Raw genomic sequence first — 17,862 nt, forward strand, 5'->3', positions numbered from 1 at the left:
GCAGGGTGCAGGGTACAACACAGACCAGGCCCGAGCACCAGGAACAGGTGTTAGAAATACTGCAGCATCTGCCATTTCCTTCCAATTTTGGGGTTTTGGACCCGCCACCGACTTGTCTGGACCTAAGTGGGGATCATGAGACACAGTTGCCATCAAGGCAAGCTGTGGTCATGTGCGGTTTGCAGTAAGGGGGCAGTGCGCAATTGGAAGAGGAGTTGGTGGATGACGAGGCCACCGACCCCACATGGACAGGGGTGATGTCTAGGGGCTAAAGCAGTGTAGATGTAGAGGGAAGCTAAATCAACAAAAAACCTGGGTAGAAGCAAAGGCATAAACTGGGGTGATGTTTAGGGGTGAAAGCAGAGTAGATGTGGAGGGAAGCTAAGCAGCAAAAACAGTGGGTAGAAGCAAAGGCATGCAAAACTCTACCCTGTTGGAAGACTTATTCCTAGGTCTGGAACACGTTAATGGCCCCCCTGGACAAATTACTGCCACTCAGGGGCCTAGTGTCACCAGGAGGGACAAGTATAGGCGCATGTTGTGGGAATACCTGGCCGACACCAGCTCTGTCCTCTCCGATCCCTCTGTGCTCTACAGCCTAAACTTATTTTCTCATCTTTTTTTCTGAACTGCACATCTCTTGCCTGCTTCCTTTGGGATCTTAGAAATGGTGGTCCACTTCCACAGATGGTAACTTCAATAGACAGTGTAACGGGAGTAGCTGAGGGATCGCTGTCTTAACCACTTTTTGGCACAAAATTAACTTCCAAAGCCAAATATGGTGCAAGTATATGATGCAAGGACACCTACACACCTATCTCTGACACATTGGGGAGTTCACCCTCATGCGCCCTTTTGGCCTGCACCATCATGCGCCTCTTCCCAGCCACTCCACATTTCCCAAGCTTTTCATTGCAGGCAGAAGTACAATACAACCCACCCCCATGCCCAAGCCTGTAACAGCCTCATCGATAAACTGCTGGCCCTGGAGATGTTGGTGTTTGTTTATGCTTCTGGAGACCCAGGCCTTCCGTCAGCAGATGGCAGCTGGGGCACCTCCCTATGCTGGGCCTAGCCGTTACTACTTCTCTTGGTGTGCTGTCTCTGCCTTGCGCCTGCATGTGTCCCATAACATCAGTCGGGCCCAGAGCTCTGCGCTTTGCTGCAAGGTCCACTTGACCACCGACACATGGACAAGCGCCTGTGGTCAGGGATGCTGCAGTGCTTATCTTTAATGACAGGCAGGGTGAATGTGGTGGAGTCTGTTCCCCGGGTGCAAACTGGGGTGGCCTATCTCCTCTCCCAGGCCAAAATTCATGGCAGGAGTAGACTGAAACCCTACGAAGCTGCAACCTCCACCCCAGCTACTAGCGGAAAACACTGTAACACTGGCATGGGGAGATGTCAGTAGGCCGTGCTGAAACTGATCAGCTTGGGGGACAGACAGCACAGTGCCTCCGAGGTCAGGGATGCCATCCTGGCTGAGATGGCATTTTTTTTTCCCTGCTACACCTGGGGCCTGGCATTTTTGCGCCTGTGATAATGGCTGGAACCTGGTAGCAGATCTGGAGCTTGCCAGACTCAAACACGGTCCACGCATGGCCCACGTTTTCCAACTTGTTGGTGCCATGTTTCTTTGAAACCTACACCATTGTGCCTGATATACAGGTCAAAGTGGGGCCATTTTCGTAAGTGAGAACTAGCCTCTGCTAGGCAGAAAACATTCAGAGCACACTCCTCTCATCTTCGCACCGTTGGCTGGCGGAGGAAGACGAGGGGGTTGGAGTGGCATCTGATGTCCCTATCCCACACGAGGCTAGAGGGTGCACTTCAGTGCATCCCATTGCTTCACCACAAATGGTGTGAAGGGGAGTGGAAAATGGAGGAAATGGAGAGTGACCCTTACAGTTGGGGCCAGCAAAGGCATGCCAAGTAACACACTGGCACACATGGCTGACTTCATCTTGGGTTGCTTTTCAACACATATTTCACATCATGAAGAACAAATAATACTGGATTTTTTCAAGCCTCGAACCCCGGTCTAGGTCTAATGTCTGTTCCTTTCTTATATTAGGGGAGAGGGAAAAAAAATTACTTCAGTGATACGTTTAGCGTACATAGACTGACTATTAATGTGTATCCCACTTAGTGTTGTTAGGGTTACACACCGTCACAACCTGGCTAAAGCTTCTATAGCTGTTAATAAAGTCAACATAACTTTACGGTATCCAAAAAGACAGCTGGTACCGACAGAGAGCAAGACAAATGTCACCCAAAGCTGTGAGCTCTGAACACCCACAGTGACTTTGGCGTCATCATCATTATAAGGGAGCGGGTGGTAATAAATAACTTGGCAGTGCCTAAAACCCAAAAAGCTTATACAACTATATTTACATTAAGATACACAAATGAAACTTTTCAGTAGCATGTCATGAGACAAGCTGATAAGCTCTTCCTTTGTGCAGTGTTATTTGAAAGTTAAACGCTGCCTTTATTTTAATTCTGGAGAAGGTGCAGACATTAGATTTAGAACATGTTGTCTTCATTGTCCAAATCCTCTATATAGGTAACGTGTTTTTCGGGCCGAGCTGTCTGGGAACGAGCTGGTGCAGCACTGACAACCTGGGTGAATATGGCAAGAGCCTGAGATGTAGGGTGAATGAATCCCCAAATTATTTGTGGAATTCCCAGTGAGACAATGGCACTGTATACCAGTATTAAAAATTGTGGGTGCACATAACCCCCATATATTCTTTGAATTCCCAGTCAGACAATGGCACTGTATACCAGTATTAAAAATTGTGGGTGCACATAACCCCCATATATTCTTTGAATTCCCAGTGAGACAAAGGAACTGTATAGCAGTATTAAAAATTGTGGGTGCACATAACCCCAATATATTCTTTGAATTCCCAGTCAGACAATGGCACTGTATACCAGTATTAAAAATTGTGGGTGCACATAACCCCCATATATTCTTTGAATTCCCAGTGAGACAAAGGAACTGTATAGCAGTATTAAAAATTGTGGGTGCACGTAACCCCCATATATTCTTTGAATTCCCAGTCAGACAATGGCACTGTATACCAGTAGTAAAAATTGTGGGTGCACATAACCCCAATATATTCTTTGAATTCCCAGTCAGACAATGGCACTGTATACCAGTATTAAAAATTGTGGGTGCACATAACCCCCATATATTCTTTGAATTCCCAGTGAGACAAAGGAACTGTATAGCAGTATTAAAAATTGTGGGTGCACGTAACCCCCATATATTCTTTGAATTCCCAGTCAGACAATGGCACTGTATACCAGTAGTAAAAATTGTGGGTGCACATAACCCCAATATATTCTTTGAATTCCCAGTCAGACAATGGCACTGTATACCAGTAGTAAAAATTGTGGGTGCACATAACCCCCATATATTCTTTGAATTCCCAGTGAGACAAAGGAACTGTATAGCAGTATTAAAAATTGTGGGTGCACATAACCCCAATATATTCTTTGAATTCCCAGTCAGACAATGGCACTGTATACCAGTAGTAAAAATTGTGGGTGCACATAACCCCCATATATTCTTTGAATTCCCAGTCAGACAATGGCACTGTATACCAGTAGTAAAAATTGTGGGTGCACATAACCCCAATATATTCTTTGAATTCCCAGTCAGACAATGGCACTGTATACCAGTATTAAAAATTGTGGGTGCACGTAACCCCCATATATTCTTTGAATTCCCAGTCAGACAATGGCACTGTATACCAGTAGTAAAAATTGTGGGTGCACATAACCCCCATATATTCTTTGAATTCCCAGTCAGACAATGGCACTGTATAGCAGTATTAAAAATTGTGGGTGCACGTAACCCCCATATATTCTTTGAATTCCCAGTGAGACAAAGGAACTGTATAGCAGTATTAAAAATTGTGGGTGCACGTAACCCCCATATATTCTTTGAATTCCCAGTCAGACAATGGCACTGTATACCAGTATTAAAAATTGTGGGTGCACATAACCCCCATATATTCTTTGAATTCCCAGTCAGACAATGGCACTGTATACCAGTAGTAAAAATTGTGGGTGCACATAACCCCAATATATTCTTTGAATTCCCAGTCAGACAATGGCACTGTATACCAGTATTAAAAATTGTGGGTGCACATAACCCCCATATATTCTTTGAATTCCCAGTCAGACAATGGCACTGTATACCAGTAGTAAAAATTGTGGGTGCACATAACCCCAATATATTCTTTGAATTCCCAGTCAGACAATGCCACTGTATACCAGTAGTAAAAATTGTGGGTGCACATAACCCCCATATATTCTTTGAATTCCCAGTCAGACAATGGCACTGTATACCAGTAGTAAAAATTGTGGGTGCACATAACCCCAATATATTCTTTGAATTCCCAGTCAGACAATGGCACTGTATACCAGTATTAAAAATTGTGGGTGCACGTAACCCCCATATATTCTTTGAATTCCCAGTCAGACAATGGCACTGTATACCAGTAGTAAAAATTGTGGGTGCACATAACCCCCATATATTCTTTGAATTCCCAGTGAGACAAAGGAACTGTATAGCAGTATTAAAAATTGTGGGTGCACGTAACCCCCATATATTCTTTGAATTCCCAGTGAGACAAAGGAACTGTATAGCAGTATTAAAAATTGTGGGTGCACGTAACCCCCATATATTCTTTGAATTCCCAGTCAGACAATGGCACTGTATACCAGTAGTAAAAATTGTGGGTGCACATAACCCCCATATATTCTTTGAATTCCCAGTCAGACAATGGCACTGTATACCAGTAGTAAAAATTGTGGGTGCACATAACCCCCATATATTCTTTGACTTCCCAATCAGACAATGGCACTGTATAGCAGTATTAAAAATTGTGGGTGCACGTAACCCCCATATATTCTTTGAATTCCCAGTGAGACAAAGGAACTGTATAGCAGTATTAAAAATTGTGGGTGCACGTAACCCCCATATATTCTTTGAATTCCCAGTCAGACAATGGCACTGTATACCAGTATTAAAAATTGTGGGTGCACATAACCCCCATATATTCTTTGAATTCCCAGTCAGACAATGGCACTGTATACCAGTAGTAAAAATTGTGGGTGCACATAACCCCAATATATTCTTTGAATTCCCAGTCAGACAATGGCACTGTATACCAGTATTAAAAATTGTGGGTGCACATAACCCCCATATATTCTTTGAATTCCCAGTCAGACAATGGCACTGTATACCAGTAGTAAAAATTGTGGGTGCACATAACCCCAATATATTCTTTGAATTCCCAGTCAGACAATGGCACTGTATACCAGTAGTAAAAATTGTGGGTGCACATAACCCCCATATATTCTTTGAATTCCCAGTCAGACAATGGCACTGTATACCAGTAGTAAAAATTGTGGGTGCACATAACCCCCATATATTCTTTGAATTCCCAGTGAGACAAAGGAACTGTATAGCAGTATTAAAAATTGTGGGTGCACGTAACCCCCATATATTCTTTGAATTCCCAGTGAGACAAAGGAACTGTATAGCAGTATTAAAAATTGTGGGTGCACGTAACCCCCATCTATTCTTTGAATTCCCAGTCAGACAATGGCACTGTATACCAGTAGTAAAAATTGTGGGTGCACATAACCCCCATATATTCTTTGAATTCCCAGTCAGACAATGGCACTGTATACCAGTAGTAAAAATTGTGGGTGCACATAACCCCCATATATTCTTTGAATTCCCAGTCAGACAATGGCACTGTATAGCAGTATTAAAAATTGTGGGTGCACGTAACCCCCATATATTCTTTGAATTCCCAGTGAGACAAAGGAACTGTATAGCAGTATTAAAAATTGTGGGTGCACGTAACCCCCATATATTCTTTGAATTCCCAGTCAGACAATGGCACTGTATACCAGTATTAAAAATTGTGGGTGCACATAACCCCCATATATTCTTTGAATTCCCAGTCAGACAATGGCACTGTATACCAGTATTAAAAATTGTGGGTGCACATAACCCCAATATATTCTTTGAATTCCCAGTCAGACAATGGCACTGTATACCAGTATTAAAAATTGTGGGTGCACATAACCCCAATATATTCTTTGAATTCCCAGTCAGACAATGGCACTGTATACCAGTATTAAAAATTGTGGGTGCACATAACCCCAATATATTCTTTGAATTCCCAGTCAGACAATGGCACTGTATACCAGTATTAAAAATTGTGGGTGCACATAACCCCCATATATTCTTTGAATTCCCAGTCAGACAATGGCACTGTATACCAGTATTAAAAATTGTGGGTGCACATAACCCCCATATATTCTTTGAATTCCCAGTGAGACAAAGGAACTGTATAGCAGTATTAAAAATTGTGGGTGCACGTAACCCCCATATATTCTTTGAATTCCCAGTCAGACAATGGCACTGTATACCAGTAGTAAAAATTGTGGGTGCACATAACCCCCATATATTCTTTGAATTCCCAGTCAGACAATGGCACTATATACCAGTAGTAAAAATTGTGGGTGCACATAACCCCAATATATTCTTTGAATTCCCAGTCAGACAATGGCACTGTATACCAGTAGTAAAAATTGTGGGTGCACATAACCCCCATATATTCTTTGAATTCCCAGTGAGACAAAGGAACTGTATAGCAGTATTAAAAATTGTGGGTGCACGTAACCCCCATATATTCTTTGAATTCCCAGTCAGACAATGGCACTGTATACCAGTATTAAAAATTGTGGGTGCACATAACCCCAATATATTCTTTGAATTCCCAGTCAGACAATGGCACTGTATACCAGTATTAAAAATTGTGGGTGCACATAACCCCCATATATTCTTTGAATTCCCAGTCAGACAATGGCACTATATACCAGTAGTAAAAATTGTGGGTGCACATAACCCCAATATATTCTTTGAATTCCCAGTCAGACAATGGCACTGTATACCAGTAGTAAAAATTGTGGGTGCACATAACCCCCATATATTCTTTGAATTCCCAGTCAGACAATGGCACTATATACCAGTAGTAAAAATTGTGGGTGCACATAACCCCAATATATTCTTTGAATTCCCAGTCAGACAATGGCACTGTATACCAGTATTAAAAATTGTGGGTGCACATAACCCCCATATATTCTTTGAATTCCCAGTCAGACAATGGCACTGTATACCAGTATTAAAAATTGTGGGTGCACATAACCCCCATATATTCTTTGAATTCCCAGTCAGACAATGGCACTGTATACCAGTATTAAAAATTGTGGGTGCACATAACCCCCATATATTCTTTGAATTCCCAGTGAGACAAAGGAACTGTATAGCAGTATTAAAAATTGTGGGTGCACGTAACCCCCATATATTCTTTGAATTCCCAGTCAGACAATGGCACTGTATACCAGTAGTAAAAATTGTGGGTGCACATAACCCCCATATATTCTTTGAATTCCCAGTCAGACAATGGCACTATATACCAGTAGTAAAAATTGTGGGTGCACATAACCCCAATATATTCTTTGAATTCCCAGTCAGACAATGGCACTGTATACCAGTAGTAAAAATTGTGGGTGCACATAACCCCCATATATTCTTTGAATTCCCAGTGAGACAAAGGAACTGTATAGCAGTATTAAAAATTGTGGGTGCATGTAACCCCCATATATTCTTTGAATTCCCAGTCAGACAATGGCACTGTATACCAGTATTAAAAATTGTGGGTGCACATAACCCCCATATATTCTTTGAATTCCCAGTCAGACAATGGCACTATATACCAGTAGTAAAAATTGTGGGTGCACATAACCCCAATATATTCTTTGAATTCCCAGTCAGACAATGGCACTGTATACCAGTATTAAAAATTGTGGGTGCACATAACCCCCATATATTCTTTGAATTCCCAGTCAGACAATGGCACTATATACCAGTAGTAAAAATTGTGGGTGCACATAACCCCAATATATTCTTTGAATTCCCAGTCAGACAATGGCACTGTATACCAGTATTAAAAATTGTGGGTGCACATAACCCCCATATATTCTTTGAATTCCCAGTCAGACAATGGCACTATATACCAGTAGTAAAAATTGTGGGTGCACATAACCCCAATATATTCTTTGAATTCCCAGTCAGACAATGGCACTGTATACCAGTATTAAAAATTGTGGGTGCACATAACCCCCATATATTCTTTGAATTCCCAGTCAGACAATGGCACTGTATACCAGTATTAAAAATTGTGGGTGCACATAACCCCCATATATTCTTTGAATTCCCAGTCAGACAATGGCACTGTATACCAGTATTAAAAATTGTGGGTGCACATAACCCCCATATATTCTTTGAATTCCCAGTGAGACAAAGGAACTGTATAGCAGTATTAAAAATTGTGGGTGCACGTAACCCCCATATATTCTTTGAATTCCCAGTCAGACAATGGCACTGTATACCAGTATTAAAAATTGTGGGTGCACATAACCCCAATATATTCTTTGAATTCCCAGTCAGACAATGGCACTGTATACCAGTATTAAAAATTGTGGGTGCACATAACCCCCATATATTCTTTGAATTCCCAGTGAGACAAAGGAACTGTATAGCAGTATTAAAAATTGTGGGTGCACGTAACCCCCATATATTCTTTGAATTCCCAGTCAGACAATGGCACTGTATACCAGTATTAAAAATTGTGGGTGCACGTCACCCCAATATATTCTTTGAATTCCCAGTCAGACAATGGCACTGTATACCAGTAGTAAAAATTGTGGGTGCACATAACCCCCATATATTCTTTGAATTCCCAGTCAGACAATGGCACTGTATACCAGTATTAAAAATTGTGGGTGCACATAACCCCCATATATTCTTTGAATTCCCAGTCAGACAATGGCACTGTATACCAGTATTAAAAATTGTGGGTGCACATAACCCCCATATATTCTTTGAATTCCCAGTGAGACAAAGGAACTGTATAGCAGTATTAAAAATTGTGGGTGCACGTAACCCCCATATATTCTTTGAATTCCCAGTCAGACAATGGCACTGTATACCAGTATTAAAAATTGTGGGTGCACATAACCCCCATATATTCTTTGAATTCCCAGTGAGACAAAGGAACTGTATAGCAGTATTAAAAATTGTGGGTGCACGTAACCCCCATATATTCTTTGAATTCCCAGTCAGACAATGGCACTGTATACCAGTATTAAAAATTGTGGGTGCACGTCACCCCAATATATTCTTTGAATTCCCAGTCAGACAATGGCACTGTATACCAGTAGTAAAAATTGTGGGTGCACATAACCCCCATATATTCTTTGAATTCCCAGTCAGACAATGGCACTGTATACCAGTATTAAAAATTGTGGGTGCACATAACCCCCATATATTCTTTGAATTCCCAGTCAGACAATGGCACTGTATACCAGTATTAAAAATTGTGGGTGCACATAACCCCCATATATTCTTTGAATTCCCAGTGAGACAAAGGAACTGTATAGCAGTATTAAAAATTGTGGGTGCACGTAACCCCCATATATTCTTTGAATTCCCAGTCAGACAATGGCACTGTATACCAGTATTAAAAATTGTGGGTGCACATAACCCCCATATATTCTTTGAATTCCCAGTGAGACAAAGGAACTGTATAGCAGTATTAAAAATTGTGGGTGCACGTAACCCCCATATATTCTTTGAATTCCCAGTCAGACAATGGCACTGTATACCAGTATTAAAAATTGTGGGTGCACATAACCCCCATATATTCTTTGAATTCCCAGTGAGACAAAGGAACTGTATACCAGTATTAAAAATTGTGGGTGCACGTAACCCCCATATATTCTTTGAATTCCCAGTCAGACAATGGCACTGTATACCAGTATTAAAAATTGTGGGTGCACGTCACCCCAATATATTCTTTGAATTCCCAGTCAGACAATGGCACTGTATACCAGTAGTAAAAATTGTGGGTGCACATAACCCCCATATATTCTTTGAATTCCCAGTCAGACAATGGCACTGTATACCAGTATTAAAAATTGTGGGTGCACATAACCCCCATATATTCTTTGAATTCCCAGTCAGACAATGGCACTGTATACCAGTATTAAAAATTGTGGGTGCACATAACCCCCATATATTCTTTGAATTCCCAGTGAGACAAAGGAACTGTATAGCAGTATTAAAAATTGTGGGTGCACGTAACCCCCATATATTCTTTGAATTCCCAGTCAGACAATGGCACTGTATACCAGTATTAAAAATTGTGGGTGCACATAACCCCCATATATTCTTTGAATTCCCAGTGAGACAAAGGAACTGTATAGCAGTATTAAAAATTGTGGGTGCACGTAACCCCCATATATTCTTTGAATTCCCAGTCAGACAATGGCACTGTATACCAGTATTAAAAATTGTGGGTGCACATAACCCCCATATATTCTTTGAATTCCCAGTGAGACAATGGAACTGTATAGCAGTAGCAAAAATTGTGGGTGCACGTAACCCCCATATATTCTTTGAATTCCCAGTCAGACAATGGCACTATATACCAGTATTAAAAATTGTGGGTGCACATAACCCCCATATATTCTTTGAATTCCCAGTGAGACAATGGAACTGTATAGCAGTATTAAAAATTGTGGGTGCACGTAACCCCCATATATTCTTTGAATTCCCAGTCAGACAATGGCACTGTATACCAGTATTAAAAATTGTGGGTGCACATAACCCCCATATATTCTTTGAATTCCCAGTGAGACAATGGAACTGTATAGCAGTATTAAAAATTGTGGGTGCACGTAACCCCCATATATTCTTTGAATTCTCAGTCAGACAATGGCACTGTATACCAGTAGTAAAAATTGTGGGTGCACATAACCCCCATATATTCTTTGAATTCCCAGTCAGACAATGGCACTGTATACCAGTAGTAAAAATTGTGGGTGCACGTAACCCCCATATATTCTTTGAATTCCCAGTCAGACAATGGCACTATATACCAGTATTAAAAATTGTGGGTGCACATAACCCCCATATATTCTTTGAATTCCCAGTCAGACAATGGCACTGTATACCAGTAGTAAAAATTGTGGGTGCACATAACCCCCATATATTCTTTGAATTCCCAGTCAGACAATGGCACTGTATACCAGTATTAAAAATTGTGGGTGCACATAACCCCCATATATTCTTTGAATTCCCAGTGAGACAAAGGAACTGTATAGCAGTATTAAAAATTGTGGGTGCACGTAACCCCCATATATTCTTTGAATTCCCAGTCAGACAATGGCACTATATACCAGTATTAAAAATTGTGGGTGCACGTAACCCCCATATATTCTTTGAATTCCCAGTGAGACAATGGCACTGTATACCAGTATTAAAAATTGTGGGTGCACATAACCCCCATATATTCTTTGAATTCCCAGTGAGACAATGGCACTGTATAGCAGTAGCAAAAATTGTGGGTGCACGTCACCCCAATATATTCTTTGAATTCCCAGTCAGACAATGGCACTATATACCAGTAGCAAAAATTGTGGGTGTATATAGCCCCAATTCTATTGCTAGGGGACTTGCAGGGTATTTCTGAGGTGAAGGTGGGGGGGCACACCGTTGGAACGGGGATTTGGGGTGTATATATGGGGTATACGGGAATACACTGTCAGTGTGTTCCATTCAGGATCCTGGGAAAGCTGGGTTGCGGCGATTGAGCCCGTCAGTGCCACGTTACACTGACAAGCTTTTCCCTGGAATTGAAGTTATATGTAAGCCCAATATATTCTTTGAATTCCCAGTGAGACAATGGCACTATATGGCAGTAGCAAAAATAGTGGGTGTATATAGCCCCAATCCTATTGCTAGGGGACTTGCAGGGTATTTCTGGGGTGAAGGTGGGGGGGCACACCGTTGGAACGGGTATCGGGGGTATATATCGGGTATACGGGAATACACTGACAGTGTATTCCATTCAGGATCCTGGGAAAGCTGGGTTGCGGCGATTGAGCCCGTCAGTGCCACGTTACACTGACAAGCTTCTCCCTGGAATTTAGCTCTTATAAGAGCTGTTGGTTGTCTTCTCCTTCCTATCCTAGCCTGTCCCTGCCTACCCAGAATCTAACCCCTAGCTAACTGGACGGAAACCTCCGTCCTCGGTGAATTGCAAGCTCAGAATGACGCGAAGCTGGGCGGCGCTGTTCTTTTAAATTAGAGGTCACATGTTTTCGGCAGCCAATGGGTTTTGCCTACTTTTTTCAACGTCACCGGTGTCGTAGTTCCTGTCCCACCTACCCTGTGCTGTTATTGGAGCAAAAAAGGCGCCAGGGAAGGTGGGAGGGGAATCGAGTAATGGCGCACTTTACCACGCGGTGTTCGATTCGATTCGAACATGCCGAACAGCCTAATATCCGATCGAACATGAGTTCGATAGAACACTGTTCGCTCATCTCTAATCTTAATCATTTTTAGTTCTAAATATTTTGGTGTTTGCAACAGCCATTTCAGTTTGATATATCTAATAACTGATGGACACAGTAATATTTCAGGATTGAAATGAGGTTTATTGTACTAACAGAAAATGTGCAATATGCATTAAACCAAAATTTGACCGGTGCAAAAGTATGGGCACCTCAACAGAAAAGTGACATTAATATTTAGTAGATCCTCCTTTTGCAAAGATAACAGCCTCTAGTCGCTTCCTGTAGCTTTTAATCAGTTCCTGGATCCTGGATGAAGGTATTTTGGACCATTCCTCTTTACAAAACAATTCAAGTTCAGTTAAGTTTGATGGTCGCCGAGCATGGACAACCCGCTTCAAATCATCCCACAGATGTTCAATGATATTCAGGTCTGGGGACTGGGATGGCCATTCCAGAACATTGTAATTGTTCCTCTGCATGAATGCCTGAGTCAATTTGGAGCAGTGTTTTGGATCATTGTCTTGCTGAAATATCCATCCCCGGCGTAACTTCAACTTCGTCACTGATTCTTGAACATTATTCTCAAGAATCTGCTGATGCTAAGTGGAATCCATGCGACCCTCAACTTTAACAAGATTCCCGGTGCTGGCATTGGCCACACAGCCCCAAAGCATGATGGAACCTCCACCAAATTTTACAGTGGGTAGCAAGTGTTTTTCTTGGAATGCTGTTTTTTTGGACGCTATGCATAATGCCTTTTTGTATGACCAAACAACTCAATCTTTGTTTCATCAGTCCACAGGACCTTCTTCCAAAATGAAGCTGGCTTGTCCAAATGTGCTTTTGCATACCTCAGGCGACTCTGTTTGTGGCGTGCTTGCAGAAACGGCTTCTTTCTCATCACTCTCCCATACAGCTTTTCCTTATGCAAAGTGCACTGTATTGTTGACCGATGCACAGTGACACCATCTGCAGCAAGATGATGCTGCAGCTCTTTGGAGGTGGTCTGTGGATTGTCCTTGGCTGTTCTCACCATTCTTCTTCTCTGCCTTTCTGATATTTTTCTTGGCCTGCCACTTCTGGGCTTAACAACAACTGTCCCTGTGGTCTTCCATTTCCTTACTATGGTCCTCACAGTGGAAACTGACAGCTTAAATCTCTGAGACAACTTTTTGTATCCTTCCCCTGAACAACTATGTTGAACAATCTTTGTTTTCAGATCATTTGAGAGCGGGCTGTCCATGCTCGGCGACCATCAAACTTAACTGAACTTGAATTGTTTTGTAAAGAGGAATGGTCCAAAATACCTTCATCCAGGATCCAGGGACTGATTAAAAGCTACAGGAAGCGACTAGAGGCTGTTATCTTTGCAAAAGGAGGATCTACTAAATATTAATGTCACTTTTCTGCTGAGGTGCCCATACTTTTGCATCGGGCAAATTTTCGTTTAATGCATATTGCACATTTTCTGTTAGTACAATAAACCTCATTTCAATCCTGAAATATTACTGTGTCCATCAGTTATTAGATATATCAAACTGAAATGGCTGTTGCAAACACCTAAATATTTAGAACTAAAAATGATTAAGATTAATAGGGGTGCCCAAACTTTTTCATAGGACTGTACAGTACCTGTGAAAACTGCTAGGTTCAGTATAGTATAGAGTATAGATCTGTAAAAATGAACAAATAGCACACAGATTGGCATCTTGAATGAATGGACTGAGCAGCAAACACAGACGTGTAGGACCTGCTATATATTTTGCGGCTTATTTCTATGTTATGGACTACGATCCATGAAAACTACAGAAGTGTATGGAGATATACAAATTTATATATATATATATATATATATATATATATATATATATATATATATATGCTACCTTTTTCACTGACTCTTAAAAATTAGCATACAGACAAAAACTACTGTAGTGTGCAGGAAGCCTAAGGCCCCATGAACATGATCATAGTTGCTTTCAGTATAGTGTCTGCAATTGCAGATAGTATGCGGACCTGTTTATTTCTATGGACCTCGTGGGGAAGGTAGCTCAGTAGAAGCAGTGATGCAGACCCAAACAGTCAAGACAGGGACACAAAATATGTAGCAAACTGGTTTATTAAAAAAAAAAAAAAAAAAAAAGGAAAATAAATAAACCTTGACTTCAGGCACAAAAGGAACAAAACAAAATACAGCCTTAAAGGGGTATTCCCACCTCACATACTCATCAGTCTTTACTGCTGTAAAATCTTCTTTCTTCCTGGTTTCTTGCATCATTTGGTGGGCGGGGTTTCACATGCAACCTGCCATTTAGCCCCACCCCCAAATTAGCATGTAGCTCCGCCCACCCATATTGGACTATGAAGTACAGGCAGCAGCAACTCCATTCTGTGTTACATACAGAGACTGCCTGTCTCTGCCATAATGAACACAATTGAATTAGCTAGCCTGATAACTGGGAGAACAGAAGAAATGAAAGCAGCTCCTCTCCCCTATCTGCTAACAGGAACCTAGGTCATGTGGTGTAGACACAGGAATAGCTAGATACACAGGCTCGCTCCCTGCACTTAGCCCCTCCTCCCTCCCCCCTGAGAGCAGCAGATACATCACTTGACTCATGAGCAGATAAGTCAGGGCTGTGGCCACTAAGAATTGAATAAAGTAATATAGTGGACAAACAAAGCAGTTTTAGGGTGCATGCACACTACGTAACGCCGGGCGTGTATGAGAGCCGTACACGCCGGCATTACAGCAGACTGCCGAACACTTCCCATTCACTTCAATGGGAGCGCTCGTAACAGCGGCGTTTACGAGCGCTCCCATGGAAGTGAATGGGAAGTGTTCGGCAGCCCTGCTGTAACGCCGGCGTGTACGGCTCTCATACAAGCCCGGCGTTACGTAGTGTGCATGCACCCTTACTCAAGCAATGTATTTAGGAAAAGTCTTACATCCATATTAACAAGCAGTATAGATAGGATCCTTGTGATGGGACAACCCCTTTAACTTCAGGCAAAAGCAAAATAAAATAAATAGCTGCTTGTCTGAGCAAGTAACTAAACAGAATGGATAACCTAATTATACATGTGTCTTACTTCCAGCCACACGATCAAAACAGGCGCAATATTGTCTCACCGGACTCATTGTTACAGGACAGAACCACACACCTCCTTTCATCTCATAGAACTGTCCTGCAATGCAAAGCTGCAGCCTTTTTCCGGCCCAGTAATGAGCCAAGGATCTACACCTGGGCTGAGGCAATGCGGACATGTTTTTTTGCAGAATATGTACGACTATAAAAACCACTACGGTCATGCGCATGTAGCTGTACAATGGGATGCCAAAGAGCACCCCCTCACTCCTGCACTAGGTGTAACTCAGTTTGAGGTCCTGAGCACATGTCAAATTTGGGTTTCAGTGCAATGTCCATAGCAAAATCTGTGTAAAATCTGACATTAATCCATCCATGTAAATGGGAGTTCAACAACCCCGTTCATATAAAACAGTGAAAATTGTCCATGGAAATAAGCAGAAAGCTATTGATTTTTAAGAGGAATGCTGAAGCATTTCATGCAGACAACTATATTAGAGTGTGGTCAGTGGAAAACACAACAGATGGCAGACAAATGACATCTGTATGCAGTCTTTGCTTTCCATGGACCTTATTTCTAGGGCTCCCACATGGATGTGTAAAAAATATGGCTGTGTGCATGGGGCTATAGAAATAAATGGGTCCGTATGCTATCTGTTATAACAGATTTGTTATAATGGATACTAATGGATCAAAAATATGGTTATCTGCATGGGGCCTAAGTTGGCCATGCTCTTCTGGATGGCAGTGATGTGGCCACTGAATAGTGGTGTGATTTATTGTATAAACTATTGATCCCACCATCTACATTAACAACTAAACTGCCCGCTCAGGATGGCATTTTAATATAAAATAATGCAATGAATCTGCACAAAAGTGACTTCCGTATATACTCGAGTATAAGCCGACCCCCTAATTTTACCACAAAAGAACTGTGAAAACTTATTGACTCGAGTGAAAGCTGAGGGGGGGGGGAATGCAGCAGCTACTGGAAAATTTCAAAAATTAAAATGTTTTTGGGTGCAGTAGTTGCTGGGTGCTGGGAAAGGGGACGGAGTGTTTTGGTTGTCTGTCTGCCCCTTCCCTGAGCTTGAGGACTGTTTTTTTCCCCCACTTGGAATTCAGCCTGGCTGAATATAGGGTATCTACAGTGCTCCTATTAACCCTTCCCGACGGAACAGGAGCACTGCAGATCCTATATTCAGTAGACCGGGCACTTTCAGACACAGGGATACCTAATTTGTATGTGTTTCACAGTCATTTTCTACTTCTATATGTATTCTAGGGGAAGGAGTGATTTAGAACTTTTATCCTATTTTATTATTATATTTTTTTACAGCTTCTTTTTTTTCACTATTTTATGGGAGATTCTATACATTACTATTGCGGCTGGTCATAGCCCCCCCCCCCCCCCCCCAAAAAAAAAAAAAAAAAAAAGGAAATAGAAATTTTTTTCTGCTTGACTCGAGTATAAGCCAAGGGGGGCTTTCTCAGCACAAAAACTGTGCTGAAAAACTCGGCTTATACTCGAGTATATATGGTAATCGGTCATTTTTGGATGGACTGCAGTCCCGTCATCTCCATGACACTGAATGGAACACTGGGCACACAAATGCCCTGACACTTTGTGAGAACAGGATCTCTGGCCATATGCTGATTCTTTGTCTGCAGTTTGTGTATCCTGTTGTAAGTTAGAAATCCTGTGAATGTTCATATACCAACGCAAAATGAAGACTGGTCATGCAGGATTTTTTTGACAATCACGTTTGGCATGATAGATTGCTTCTTGCAGATCCTAACCCTGCTTGCACTGACTCACTAAATTGTCCCCTATATTGTCAATAGGATGGCTGCATAGGGTGGCGTCCAAAATCTAATATGTATGGCCGGATGTAGGCCTGATTCACTTCTGCGTCCTCTTGGGGACTCTTGGAACGGAAATCTACATGCGGTTACTTAAGGAAACCACACAGATCCCATAGATTATAATGAGGTCCGTGTGGTTTCCATTTGGTTTCTGCACGAAACATGTGGCGATACAAGTGCTACTTGAGAGACTTTTCTCTCCGCATGTTTAGGAAATTGAGCGGAAACCACACGGGCCCCATTATAGTCTATGGAGTCCACGGGTTTCCCAGGTATAGGTTTGCGTTCATGGGGTGCCCAAGCAGATTCCCATAACTGAAACCCAAAAGCAGATGTGAATGGGGCCTTGCACTCATGTCCACACACACCCGTAAGTAAGGGGTTTATCAAATCTAATGTAAATGTATGTGGTGTGCAGCTGCTCATAGCAACCAATCAATTGGCTTCTGCT

The sequence above is a fragment of the Leptodactylus fuscus genome, chromosome 5 (assembly GCF_031893055.1).
Source record: "Leptodactylus fuscus isolate aLepFus1 chromosome 5, aLepFus1.hap2, whole genome shotgun sequence".
Taxonomy (NCBI): Eukaryota; Metazoa; Chordata; class Amphibia; order Anura; family Leptodactylidae; genus Leptodactylus; species Leptodactylus fuscus.